At 35.7% G+C, this 12,871-nt stretch overlaps 1 long non-coding RNA gene across 1 annotated transcript in view; it reads left to right on the plus strand.

The window, feature by feature from the left end:
- The first annotated feature begins 546 nt into the window (after positions 1 to 546).
- LOC116963675 overlaps positions 547 to 12,871 on the plus strand; it is a 43,213-nt gene continuing 30,888 nt past the window's right edge. Inside the window, exon 1 of the long non-coding RNA XR_004408351.1 lies at positions 547 to 647. This is a non-coding gene — a long non-coding RNA (uncharacterized LOC116963675). The remainder of the gene's footprint in view (positions 648 to 12,871) is intronic.

Below are 12,871 nucleotides of genomic sequence, written 5' to 3' on the forward strand. Positions count from 1 at the left end.
AATGGCTTTGCTTATGAAGAGACAAATGTGTGGTGTAATTACATTGCAAAAGCTGGAGTCCTGCTTGCTGGATGTCTTTATAGACAGTTTTGTAAGAAAGCCAAACTTTCTACCTAAAGAATTTTTCCCAGATATACAAGTTCCCATGCAAATCATGTAAAAAATACATTTTATTTTGCTACCATACTGGGAGAATGATTCACTATGAATCATTTATTAAATGAGTTTAGCCTCTTTTTCTGCCTGCAGAATGTCTACAAACGTATCAAAACATTATTGCATATATTTGTTATTCTAAATTACTTGACAGGTCTCTTTTGTCTGTGAATTTGTTTACTCTGTAGGTTGCAATGTAGATTGTGAAATTATAACTTACCTAACAATTTGTGACTGGTTATCTAAATCAGGAAGCTTCCTGTTGTTTCCCTGGTTGTCAAATTGCTCACTCTATGTAGGACAATCCTCTTAGTATGGATAGTGCTCCATCTGAAGTTAAGGATGCAGCTTTGTTCATCCACTATCAGTCCTCCAGAATAGAAGCAGAAATCTGCAGTGAAAGCATATGGTCAGAAGTTTAATGTGGTGGGTTTTGTTTCTTTCTTTAATTAAACTTCTCTAAAGGCCAATTGCATCATCATTTACTAAAGGTAAGAGGATCAGAAACCCTTTTATAAATCTAAATAATATATTTCATTATGAGCTTAATGTCTTTCTTGTTGCAAAACTCTGTAAAATTCTCTACGCAAATAATCCAGTAGCTAGTGATTTCTAAGTGTCAGATGTGCATACTTGGGGGGAAAAAATAAAAGTAAGGGAATTCTACCTAGATGTGAAGCTTCTTCTGAGCAAAGTTCAAGTAAATTCTAAGGGAAGTTGATTCATATCATCTCTTAGGTCAATGGGAACAGATGGAATCTCCAATGTCTGCTGAACACTTTTTTTTTTCTAGCATCATTATTTAGTTATTAGTTACAGAAATTAAAGATTTTTTGTTAATCTAAGGCAAATAACAGTTTCACAGTAAATTGAAATGCTAGATTCATCATTTAAAATGTGGCTTTAAAAGACTATTTTATATGTAATAATCTTGCATCATCTTGCTGGGTGTGTCTGAAGCACTTGGCATCAATGTGATTCCACATTCCCACTTGCAATAACTGTGGCAATATTCATGGAGACTGTTAAGTGTTATCCAAAAGCCAGTGAAAACAAAAGTTTAATAACTGAATCCCATTCTGGTTTTATCATTTTCAAACTGATATACCACTATTGATTTTAGTAGATGAAAATCAAATGAGAACCTCATTTATTTTGTTGGTGCAAGCTTTGACTTGACACACACATGCAAAAGAATGTTCTCACTTACCCCAGAGGGGTAAAAGACCTTGTGGTAAGAGGAAGGGAAATAAAAATCCTTTATCACTGCAAGATATTTACCCACTGTCCTCAGAGATGCTAAGCTAAAATGGACATCACAAGCTGAGCATTCATATATTAAAACTAGCACAATGTTCATTTTAAAATCTAACCTGAAACAAAGGGAATGCACTTCTGTTGAAATACTGAGTGGATTAACTCTGGACATGAAAGGAATGGGATCAATGAGTTGTTTTCTAAATAGGGATTTAAAATTTAAGCACACAATTATACTGTGGTGGTTTCCAGATATCATTTGCACCTTTACTTCAGGAATACAGGCCTAGGAGTACTATCCACAGTGATAATAAGCATAGGTTGCCTCAAGGAGAAAGAAAGGCATATTAGAAATATAGCATACGTCAGAGCTGGTATATACTGCTGACTGAGAATTAGGCAGTGACAGGCAGCAATTCCAGGGGAGCTGTCAGTGGCTCCACTAAGCTTTTCTAGCAGGTGTCATTGTAAGATAGTGGCATCAAATAAGCTGAAGACAGTTTGGAGGAAAAACTGCAAAAGCTGCATAATGGATGGGATGTATTCTTGTGTGCATGTGTGTCCGTGTGTATGTAGGGTCTTTATTGTCTGTGCTATCTGACTTAATAACTAACCTTTCTTTCTATGTAATGTCTTCTGATCAGGAAATAACTGGAGACACATTTCCAAGATCTGTGTTTTCTTAACCCATACTGGAACAAAAGCAACTGCTGGTTCACAGACACCTTCTATGGTAGATAGAAACTTCTCAATGACACAGAGGGACCTAGGGCAGCACAGTGAGATTTTGGGTGTGTAAATGCATAGTTGTGCACATGCACCAGCATGTTCTTTCAAGCCAGCCTTGACACATCACTACTGCCTAGTCTAAAGACAAACCAGTGTGGTACCCTTTCAGTAGCAACTATGCCTACTGTATATGGCTTCAAGGGACAGTTTTGTTCTATTTTTAGGCTCTACTCTTAATTTTCTAATTTTCTCTCATTGCAATATAATTTTATTGTGTAGGTTTTATACTTGTCATTCCTCCATTACCTTGCCCTTTAGACACTATTCTGATTTGTGTTCTGCCTGACTGGATCCACAATATCAGATGCCTCCTTGTCTGACAGTCAGTAGAGACTTTAGTTTTATTTCCCATAACAAATAAAAGTTATCTTCCTTCTTTAAAGCTTATCTGTGACTTGGAGAGTCTACAAGTTCAACAGTATACTGTTGGTGGAAGGCTATAATACCAATGAGCAGATGAGACAATTAGACTCTAACCATTTGTTTAAAGGATTTAAGGTCTCTTTACAGCCTCTTTGAGCCATTATTAGTATTTTATTACTTTGCCTTGTAATGGAAGGACACATAAGACAAAAGACAGTTTTTTCAGAGGTTTTTATGATGGAAGGTTTGATAGGAGAATCCACACAAACTTATGAGCTACCTGTGCTATGCCTGTGAAGCAGCCCCTTACTTGGAAAACATCCTCTAATGAGAACAGTCCTTTCTCGACTCTTGTTTTCTCAGTAGTAAACAATTTTATAATCCATAAATCCGTGTTGCAATCGTTCCCTTAGAAATTGTACTCACAGGCCTCCTTTCAGCTTTGCTGAGAAGTCACATGTATATATATGATTAATTAGAAGTCATTTTATTATCTTAATTTTGTGTCAATTAAAAGAAAAAAAAATATGTTCTCAATCCTGGGTAAAAGGGTGAAATTCAAGAGAGGAGAGATTGGGTGAGAGGACTAAATACCAAGACCAAAAAGAGATGGCAAGCAAACAGTTTTTATTACAGGCAGATAAATCTTGACTGTAGTTCCCAACATCTCAAAGAGCGGGGCGGGGGGGGGGGGGGTGCTATGCAAAGGTGGCAGATATGCAGGTCAGGGACAAAGGTGTTTTGAGTCAGCACTGCACTCTGTTTCTGCTGGCATGTTTCAGTATCTGTGGACAGCAAATTGTTCAGATAGCCAGCTGTTTATTGACACGTAAGAGAATGCACTTTCATTTTATGATTCCTATAAGGATATAGCCAAATAAAGCAACAACATTCCATGGGACACATGAGGTTCTTTGGATCACAGTCTGCTCCAAGAAAATTGTACGTTTGAGGACTTTGAGATGCTCAGAAACTTAAAGAAGGAAGGTTCACAAGCTACAGTACCATTTAATGTTATTTTTCCCTTTAATTTTAAGGCATGACAAACTCCAGAGTTCAAAGCTTGTTCAAGCCTTTCAGCTTGAAATGTTAAGAGCTTTATAAAGCAAACATGTTTTGATCCTCAAAGAATGACATTTGAAAAAAAAGTACCTTAAAGGCTAATAGTACATTTAGATTTTTGCTTATGTTTCTAGGCCAAATAGCATAGCATGTAATTTTTTGTAGAACAGTAAGAGAGTGCCAGCGTTTGCATTTATTTGGTTTTGGCTAAGAAAAAAATTAAGATAAGAATTTTACAGTAAAATATGCTATCATAGAATGACTGAAAATGTGAAGTTATAAAAAAAAATAAATATATAATTGCCTGTTATCTTACAATGAAAATTGTTATTTGCTGCTACTTCTAATTACTACAAGTAAACCTATTCAACTATTTCAGATAGATGTGTTAGAGCATTGTAGTGTAATATCTCAGTAATTAACAAAATGCAAACTAGGAGACAGACAGTTAGGATACTGCGAATAGTATGATGGGCCATAAATGCGTTTTTTAGGCCATAGCAGAAAAACTTGCCTGGTTTACATTAGTCAATTGTTTGTCCAGAGGAAGATAGCATCATCAAGAGGCAGAAAATAGATAAAAAGTCATCTTATACTATTCATGACTAAGAGTTGAAAAGTCACCAAGAAAGGAAAGTAAAACTAGATGAAAATGAAAGGGGAAAAGTGGCCTATTAACATAATTCAGAATATCCTTAAAGTTTAGAATGCTTTGATCAAAATTCTTTTTCCAGTACAAAAAGGAAACACCACCTTGTGGGAATCATGATGCATTTGAAAAATAAATTCTCTTCTGCTAAAAGGAGAAACTGAGTGGAAAAAGGAGCCAGTTCTCCAAACTGATGAAATGTCTGAGCTAAACTGAAAGGTGATCTTAAGGGATCCTCACCACTGTTCATTCTGTACTAGGTAGATGAGAGCTGAGACAAACTCCAGTGTTCTTTCAACACCTCTTTAGGCAGACGTCCCTGTAGACACCTTCAGCCATTTTAAAAATGACCTTGCTCAGCAAACTACATAACCAAATTTTGTCCTAGTTTGGCACTCAGGGCAAGTTCTAGTACATCTACTGATTTCAGTGCCAGCATCAGAGATGGTAATCTTTTAGTTGTGCCAAAAGACAGCAGCAAGATGTTACTTCGCAAATCCATTTGTAATATATATCGTCAACCATAAAGTAAGTCTCTAAAGAGATTGTCATAATTTCCCATCAGATGATGACTTGTTTCTGATGCTTTTAGAACAAGAGCAAATTAGTGGAAAAGCAAATGAATGAGTGTGTACTTACGAGATTAATTCTCAATAAGTATAATAACTTATGAAGTGCTTGGAAATCAACAACGGTGAGTGCTTATTTTGAGTGTTTTCATGAAAAAAAAAAATCCAAAATTAGTGTTACTAGCAATGGTATCTTATGACAGTGAATATTCTAACCCGCATGTCATGGACTGAAATGACAGGGTAAGTCTGGAATGTGTTTTGCTATGATATTTGTTTTCAAAAAAAACAGAGCCAGTGTTTGATGACAGGTGAACATTATTTAGATGATTTACTGAAAGAAAGAGCACACAGAAAGAGACAAGAGAAACCTGTCCCTGTGGAGATCAGGGATGTCTGGTAAGAAAGCCAGGAGGCAGAATCTTTTTTTAAAGAATCCATCCACAATGAGATTTATAGTATGTAAGGAAAGAGAGGAGTGATGCCATATAGATTATTTTTCTGCCTCATGGCAGGCTCAGCTATAGCTATGTTACTCCAGAGCAATATTTGGCTAAACTGTGTAATGGATATTCTGCATTACTCCTAGACTTTCTGTCTCACTGGTTAGTTATTTTTGTCTTTTTTTTCCCCCCCACTTCTGCAAATGAAATCTTTCTTGTGCTGTAAGACTGTATATTATTATCCTACACATAGTAGGCCTGGTGAATGATTTACCCCCTTTATCTTTACATATCTGAGTACCTTTTTCATATAACCTTCCCAAGTAAATAATCCCATTTCTTCCACTCTTTATCATTATCTTTATCATTATTTTCTTCCTGAAATGCAGCGTGATAAAAAGCTCATATTGCTCTAGCACAAGTCATTAAAAACAGAGGTGAAAAATTATTTCACATATTTTACGAATGACACTCAAGTTTATACACTGAAGGCTGATACTTCCACTACTGCAAGTCATTGCTAATTCCCATCCAGTCTATGATTTGCTGTAAAGCACAAGTCTTCCTCTGGAGACCTGATGCATAGACCACTTTGCTACTTTCTACTCCTGCAGCTCATTGTTTTTACTACCTGATACTTCCTGAATAATATCTTTTTTTAGTTAATTCTTGCAAATTGTTAGAGCCATGTATAAATCTATTCTTTACCCCTGTACTGGTTGGTAGCCCACTCACCTTGGTATCAATAGTAAACCTTGCAAGTACCATGTCTATTACAAATTTTAATGAAAATAGCGACAAGTTTTACTACCTTCAGAACATGACTGGGACATGACATACTTTTGATTATACAATACCAATAACCAAATGGCTTTGAATTCTATGACTACACAGAACAAACAGTGTCCATATTCTTTGAATATAATTTTACGACTACTTCTGTATCTACATTATAAAAGTTCTATCTAAATAACATTTCCTTTTTTATAATACTGTCAGAAAAACTGTGCAACCTCTGGTCAAAAAATGCCACATCTATTTTTCCTTCACTCCAAAAGGTCTCTTAAGCTGCGATAAAAAGAAATCAGAGTGGTTTGAAGTGTTTTGTTCTTTACAAATATATGTTGCCTTTTACTGTTCTCTATCTGTTTACAAATGTATTACCCAGTCAAGATTTTTAGGGGATGGGATCACTTTGCTTTGTTTTGTTTCCCTTTGCTTCATTTTCACAGAAATTAAGGTCGGGAAGACTGTTCTGCAAATCCATGGTTCCTTCAGCTCTTTTAAAGAGCAGCATGGGCCAGATTTTGACAGCCTGCATTGTGTTCCAATTCCTACTACTGGTCCTCCATACTGACTGGGTGTATCTTAAGGACTAGACCCTTAAAAAGAAACATGAGACACAAACATTTGCGTATTTACTCGTGCGTTGATATGTATGATTATGAACCTCTGTTTTATTTTTTCCAGACTTCTGGAACGTCTTCATATAAATGGAAGTGCAATACCTTTGAATTGTTATTCCTTTAGCACATGGGTTAATGTTAATGTTGTTTTAACACTTATTGCTCTTCCAAGGGAAGAGCCGTTATAACCAAATAGTTTTGCTATTGACTAAAAACAAGGACAGATTCAGCTTTAAAAAGAGATGGTTAAATTTTCAATATTAGATTTTAGGTCTGATGAATGCAATTTTGTACTCTCAGACATATAGACCTGGCACTTTGAAAATGCAACTTTTGAGAGACCTTTGGATATGTAATAAAATTTGGTATTTGTAAGTAAAATGGCTGCAAGAAGGCAGAGCAGAAACGAACATTTATTTTTTCTGAAATTATATATATATAAGCATGGACTTAACATGAAAATATGGTTTTGGCCTAAGAGCTAATACATTAAAGTACATATCTTTTTCTAGAAAATTATATCTGGAGTGAGGAAAATAATGGAAATCTCATACCACACAGAATTTAAACAGTCAACTTTTTTTTTTTTTAATTCAGCTTTAGAATAGAAATCAAAAACTCTGATACAGTGTTTCCATTATTTTCCTTCCTGTAAGTCCTTTTTAAACCAAATAAGTTTTAATTTATTTTTATATGTAGTATGAATAAAAGCAGATTAAATGTTGTTCTAAAAGACAAAAAATCAGTTTTATTTTTGTAATTCTGAAAAAGGCAAATTTTATATTCTTGGAATGTATTTCTTTATTTTTATTTAAAATTTGGTTAAATTGACCTTGTTCTTTGAATGACTTTGAGGCACTTAAACTTATTTCTTCCTAAGAGAACCCAGCTTTGTCATAAAAGTTCTAATTGTATCTTCTGAATAACCAACATAAAACTTTTGCATCACTAAAAAGACAAGAGTATTCTGGAAAATAAAAATGGACTGAAGGTCAGATCAATGAATCTGCACTAGAGTTTTGATTTAGTGTCCAAAATTCCAGAACTATGATCAACCTTTAAATGATGATATAAGAAGTCAAAGCACAACTTCCAAACTCTTGTCTGTGAATTATAAAACCACTATCCATAACATTTAGAGCAAATTTGATAAAGAAGTAATTTAAAAATAATTGTGAAAATGACAAAATCATTCTTCTATATTCACAGAGCATGCTAACAATGAAGAGAAGATTTTTATGAAAATCAGAGGAACTCCTAGTTAATATAAGCAAGAAATTAAAATTAAAGATCAGGTAAATCAGGATATAATCTTATTAAACACTTATTGTTTGGAGCTTTTAAGTAACAGGAGAGGATAATTGAAGAACTCAATTGAGGAAAACACTATCAGTAACTTAAAGAAAAATGGATTGCGTCAACTGCAGCCACCAAAGAACTACAGCAGATTTTCTCCTGAAAATCAAACAAATGGAACAAAACAAAAACAAACAAACAAACAAACAAACAAACAAACAAACACAAAAACAAAAAACAAACAAACAAACAAACAAACAAAAACCCCAAACATTTCTAAGTTAAAGTCTAAGGTAAACTAGACTTTAGGTGCACAAAGTGTGACAGAATGTATCTTAACTGACACTGTATTTATATGTTTGGCATTTGAAAAGCCAATGGTGATGTATTCATTAAGTGGGATTAACTACCTGTCACAGTTTTCAACAGCTTGATATTGTTCTGGGAGTCAGGGGGATTAAGAGTGCCTATGACACCAAACTCCAAAATGTATCCTCTTATGTTCCATTTCCACATCATCATCAGATTAGATCTCTGATTGTTTTTTGAATAAAAGACCTACTGTTTCTCTCTACCTTTAAAAGGTTATAGCAAAAAAGCCTTTTAGATTTGCACTAATAAAAAGCAATCACCTCACTGCATAGCCATGTACTGTAGTTACTCTATCTACACTATTAAACTGGCAAGCTTTGACAGAAGTCAAAGAAAAACTGTATAGTAAAAGCCATTGTTTACTTTTCTCATTACTTTTATTTTATCAGTATATTGGAATTACAGAAAATAATATACTGCAGCCACAGGTTGAGACAGATCCTTCTGATATACACCTAAATTAAATTCAAACTTCACAACTGGAGAGAGTGGAGTGATCTCCCTGGAGGATGCTGATGCCATTAAGGCTACTTCTCATTATTTCCTATGGGGTTGTTTTCAAGTGAGTACATACTCAGTCTTAACTTTAGTGCTCAAATTTTAGCTTTTTACCAGTTCAAAAAAGGCAAGAAAGAAAAAATCATTCTTAACCAGAGTCACTTTGCCTATTTTCCCCATAAGACACAAGCAATTTTTTCTTATTTTTTTCTCTTTTGCCTGGAAATACAGCTTTATGCTTGATAAGAAAACATTTCTTGACTGTAAGAAAATGTAATTTGTATTGAAATGTAAAGAATAAACTCCACTAGCTGTAACAGTCTGAAACTTGCCAAATCTCAGTCTGAAGGGGGAGTCCAGAGAAAGCAGTTCAGTGTAGTCATTTCATTTTGGAGATGAAAGCTTATGCAGTGCATAAGAAATTGCATATGTGATCTAAAAACTGCCTTGTTTTTAATATTTTGGTCCATTTCACTGGGCTGAAAACAAATGAACAAAAAAGTCACAATCATTCATCCTCAAAATGTGTGATGCGGCAGTTCAGATCAGGATAGCAGTGGTCATCTGTCTCCATAACACAATATTTAGCTGAAGTCATCCAGGTTTTTTTTTTAGTAAATAATGCTCTTGAGAATACATTTCATTGGGAGATTTTCATTATGGCTTCAGATAGACCAAAGTAGTGAAACAAGTGTCTTCTTGATAGCATAGCCTTGAATTATCTTCCTACGCTGCAGGAAATTGAAAGCCGAGTTACACAGAACTTAGTGTATTGTGGCAGGGGGCTTATGTAAATATTTGCTTAATAGCTATGTGCCATGCAGGTCTTGAAAATGTTTGTTTGGATTTCAGTGTGACTTGATGTGTACCCTCTCAGCTGTAACAACTTGTTTTGAGAAAATATTTGTGTGAACTTTGCAAACCAAAAGGCTGTTGTGCAGCTCAACTTCACACTTTTTTCTTGGCCAGCCACATGAATAAGAAATATGGTGTTGCCTGGAACAAGGCTTGTGTTGCATTTCTTTGGGTATTTCTGAAAAAAGACTATGCTGCAAATGTTATACAAAGGTAGGTAGACTTTTAAAAATAAACATGAGAAAAAATACGAAATCTCAAACAATGTGTTTTACATTACTTTAACCCAAACTGTCATCATTCAAAATAGAATTACAGATGCTTTTACTTAAAGTACTTAGATTATAAATTATAATAAGCTGGAACTCTCTTTTGTCTGGTGTTCATAAATCACCTAGCACAATAAGGAAGCATCGACCATTAAATACTCACAAACAAGTATTAAAAGGCAGTGTAAGCATTCAAAACACTACTGATTCATTTTGGTTTTACAAAATAAATTCAAACCACATGGTATCTAGTTTCTGGGGACACTATTTTCTGGCAGTTCCATGTATTGGGGTATTAACAAAAGCAGCTGTTTGAGATAACTGAGAAGATTCAGCGCACCAACAAGACTGAACTGATCTGAGGTAGCCAAGATGCGTCAATTATCTGAGCTATCTCAGAGAAGTCTTACTATTTCTTTCATGATTTGTAAAAAACTACTGAACAGAGCTGGAAAACAAAGTCTATTTTCCACAAGTAGAGTCAATCAGCTGAAAGGCCATGTATGTAAGTTATTCATATGCTCAGAATAATAGAGTATTTACAGTTTAACTTTCTTCACTTTGCAAATTATCTGGGTGCAGGTTGTGAATTTTACAAATATATTTTTCTATTTACAGTTCCTCAGTAAATAGCTTGTGTCAATAAATTTTAACTCATGATTTGTTCATGAGCTGATCATTGAGAATATTCATTATTTATATTATATAATTTGTCCTCTAAATTACATGGCATTATTTATGTTCCCTGAATAGGTGATTTATAAACAGCTTTATAAATAAAATTAATTGTATTTTTCTTTATCAGATTAACCGCGAACTTTCCTGGTTGTTCAAATCTATCATCCAAATAATAAGAACAACTTGCAAATTGAACTGCTGATCCCCACAATTCCAATAAAATTGATGGTGCCTTTGTTGTTAATGTTTTCATTAGAAATGTTGAAAATAAGCATTTATGTGTTGGAATGTAGGTAAATTACTGAATGAGAGAAATTATAAACAAAATAGTCTGAGGTATTATGAGTTCTATTTTTATAGAAGCAATAATGTGGCTCTTGTACTGAGGTATGTGAAAACATTATAGGGGAGAAATATAGGGTAATTTGAATGAAGCTTAAGATTTCCAGGGCTGTTATTGTGTTCACGAGAACAGACATATTTATCCTATTGGTTTACTTTAAGAAAGAATACACTTCTTTTTAAAAGAGTGAAACATTTTACAAAGAAGAGAGGGAGGCCAAAAATTGTTGGGGGGGGGGAGGGGAGTTAAAAATTACATAGCAACAAAGCCTTCAAATTACAGTTTTCCTTTCAGTGCTGCCTAACCCATGAGCAGTAACAAGCAGTGCACAGAACAGCAGGGTGCAATCCAAAAGCCACTGGTTCTGGGGATAACAATGTCCCTGAAACAATGAGAGGAGGTGGCACAGCTGTAGCATTTCCCTCAGACTTTCATTTTACAGAGGTATTTAGAGCAGCAGTGGCATCTGGGCCCTCCAGCTCAACTGCACAACACAGTAGGGGTTGGATAAAAAAAAGAAATGGGAAGCAATGTACTTGGTTGGAGTCCCACATCTGCCTGGCACTTAAATACTGTTGAAAGTGCCAAAAGCCCATTTCTTTGGGATTCCTTTAAATAATAAGAACAACAAAACCCCTCACTATGAACAACAACAACAACAAAAAAAGTTTTAATTTAATGCTTTTTTCTAACAAAAAGAGACAATGAAACAACAGGGAAGGAAATGCAACTAATTTGTTGCAGGGATGTGTGTTATTGAAGTCACCTTGGGTGCAGGGGAAGGCAGCATCATGAGCAGGCTGCTCTCCAGTGAGAAGCAAGCTGGGAGCCAGGAAGGTCAGCAGGGCAGTGCCCTCACTGACAAGAAGTGCAGTCCCACAGTGCCAGAACAAGAGGAGCAGAGCAGGTTTGGTGACAGTAACCAGTAACCTACGACATGTGACAGTCTCAGGACCAGAGCTTAAATGTGCTGCCCAAGCCAAAGAGCAGAGGATGCGTGGGCAGAGGTCCCAGATGAGCTTCTCACAGCTTTTTTCCACGATTTAGCTCTTTTCACAGGGGTCTGATCCAAGGTTACATAGATAGATGGAGGATATCTTAGCACACAATCAACAGTGATGGTTACAGGCAGGTCAGGGTATTTAGAGCCTGTCAGTGTACTTAGGACTGCCAAGCACAACCATCCAGGCTTTTCCGTAGATCTCATTGTGTATTTTATTATTTATTTTTGAAACCAGGCTTTCTCTGAGGTGCTAAAGGAGCTGGGTAAAATGTTTTAATATTTGATTGTCTTGGTGGAGTCCCTGCCAGTTCTTTCAAAGGAGTTTCTTGTACTACAGTCCAGAGGCTGATGAATAAACCCAATTTGCTTTCTGCCCACCTGGCCCAGACCTCAGAAAACTAAGTGAACTCTGTCAGAAGCATGATGAAAAGGAGACTTTGCCTTGCTGAGAGATGGCAGCCAGGCAGGAAGAAAAAATTAAGAGGCAAAGCTCTCCCATCAATTATGATCATGAAGAATACTGTTCATGAATATGGGCAGATGCTGGGATGAGAGATGGGGAGAGCATTTCCCTCCTCAGACTGTCCATATTACCCAAGCTGCTGGAGTGAACAGCTCCTTCCCAAACATAGGAATCAGCTCTGTCCATGCCTTCTTTTGCTCCCACCTGCACAGAGGTTATTGAATGACGAAGCTGGGTTTTGAGAGGATTAATCTTTCCCCTCACCAGTTGAACGCCTGGTTTTGGGAAAGCACCAATAGACAATTATGTGGTCTCTTATGACAGCCAGGTACTTTGCCATGATTCTGTGTCTGTATCGTTGAGTATCACACTTTGATTCCATTACAGAGAAGAATTACAA

The sequence above is a fragment of the Tyto alba genome, unplaced genomic scaffold, assembly GCF_018691265.1.
Source record: "Tyto alba isolate M040663 unplaced genomic scaffold, T.alba_DEE_v4.0 Super-Scaffold_27, whole genome shotgun sequence".
In the NCBI taxonomy this organism is placed as follows: Eukaryota; Metazoa; Chordata; class Aves; order Strigiformes; family Tytonidae; genus Tyto; species Tyto alba.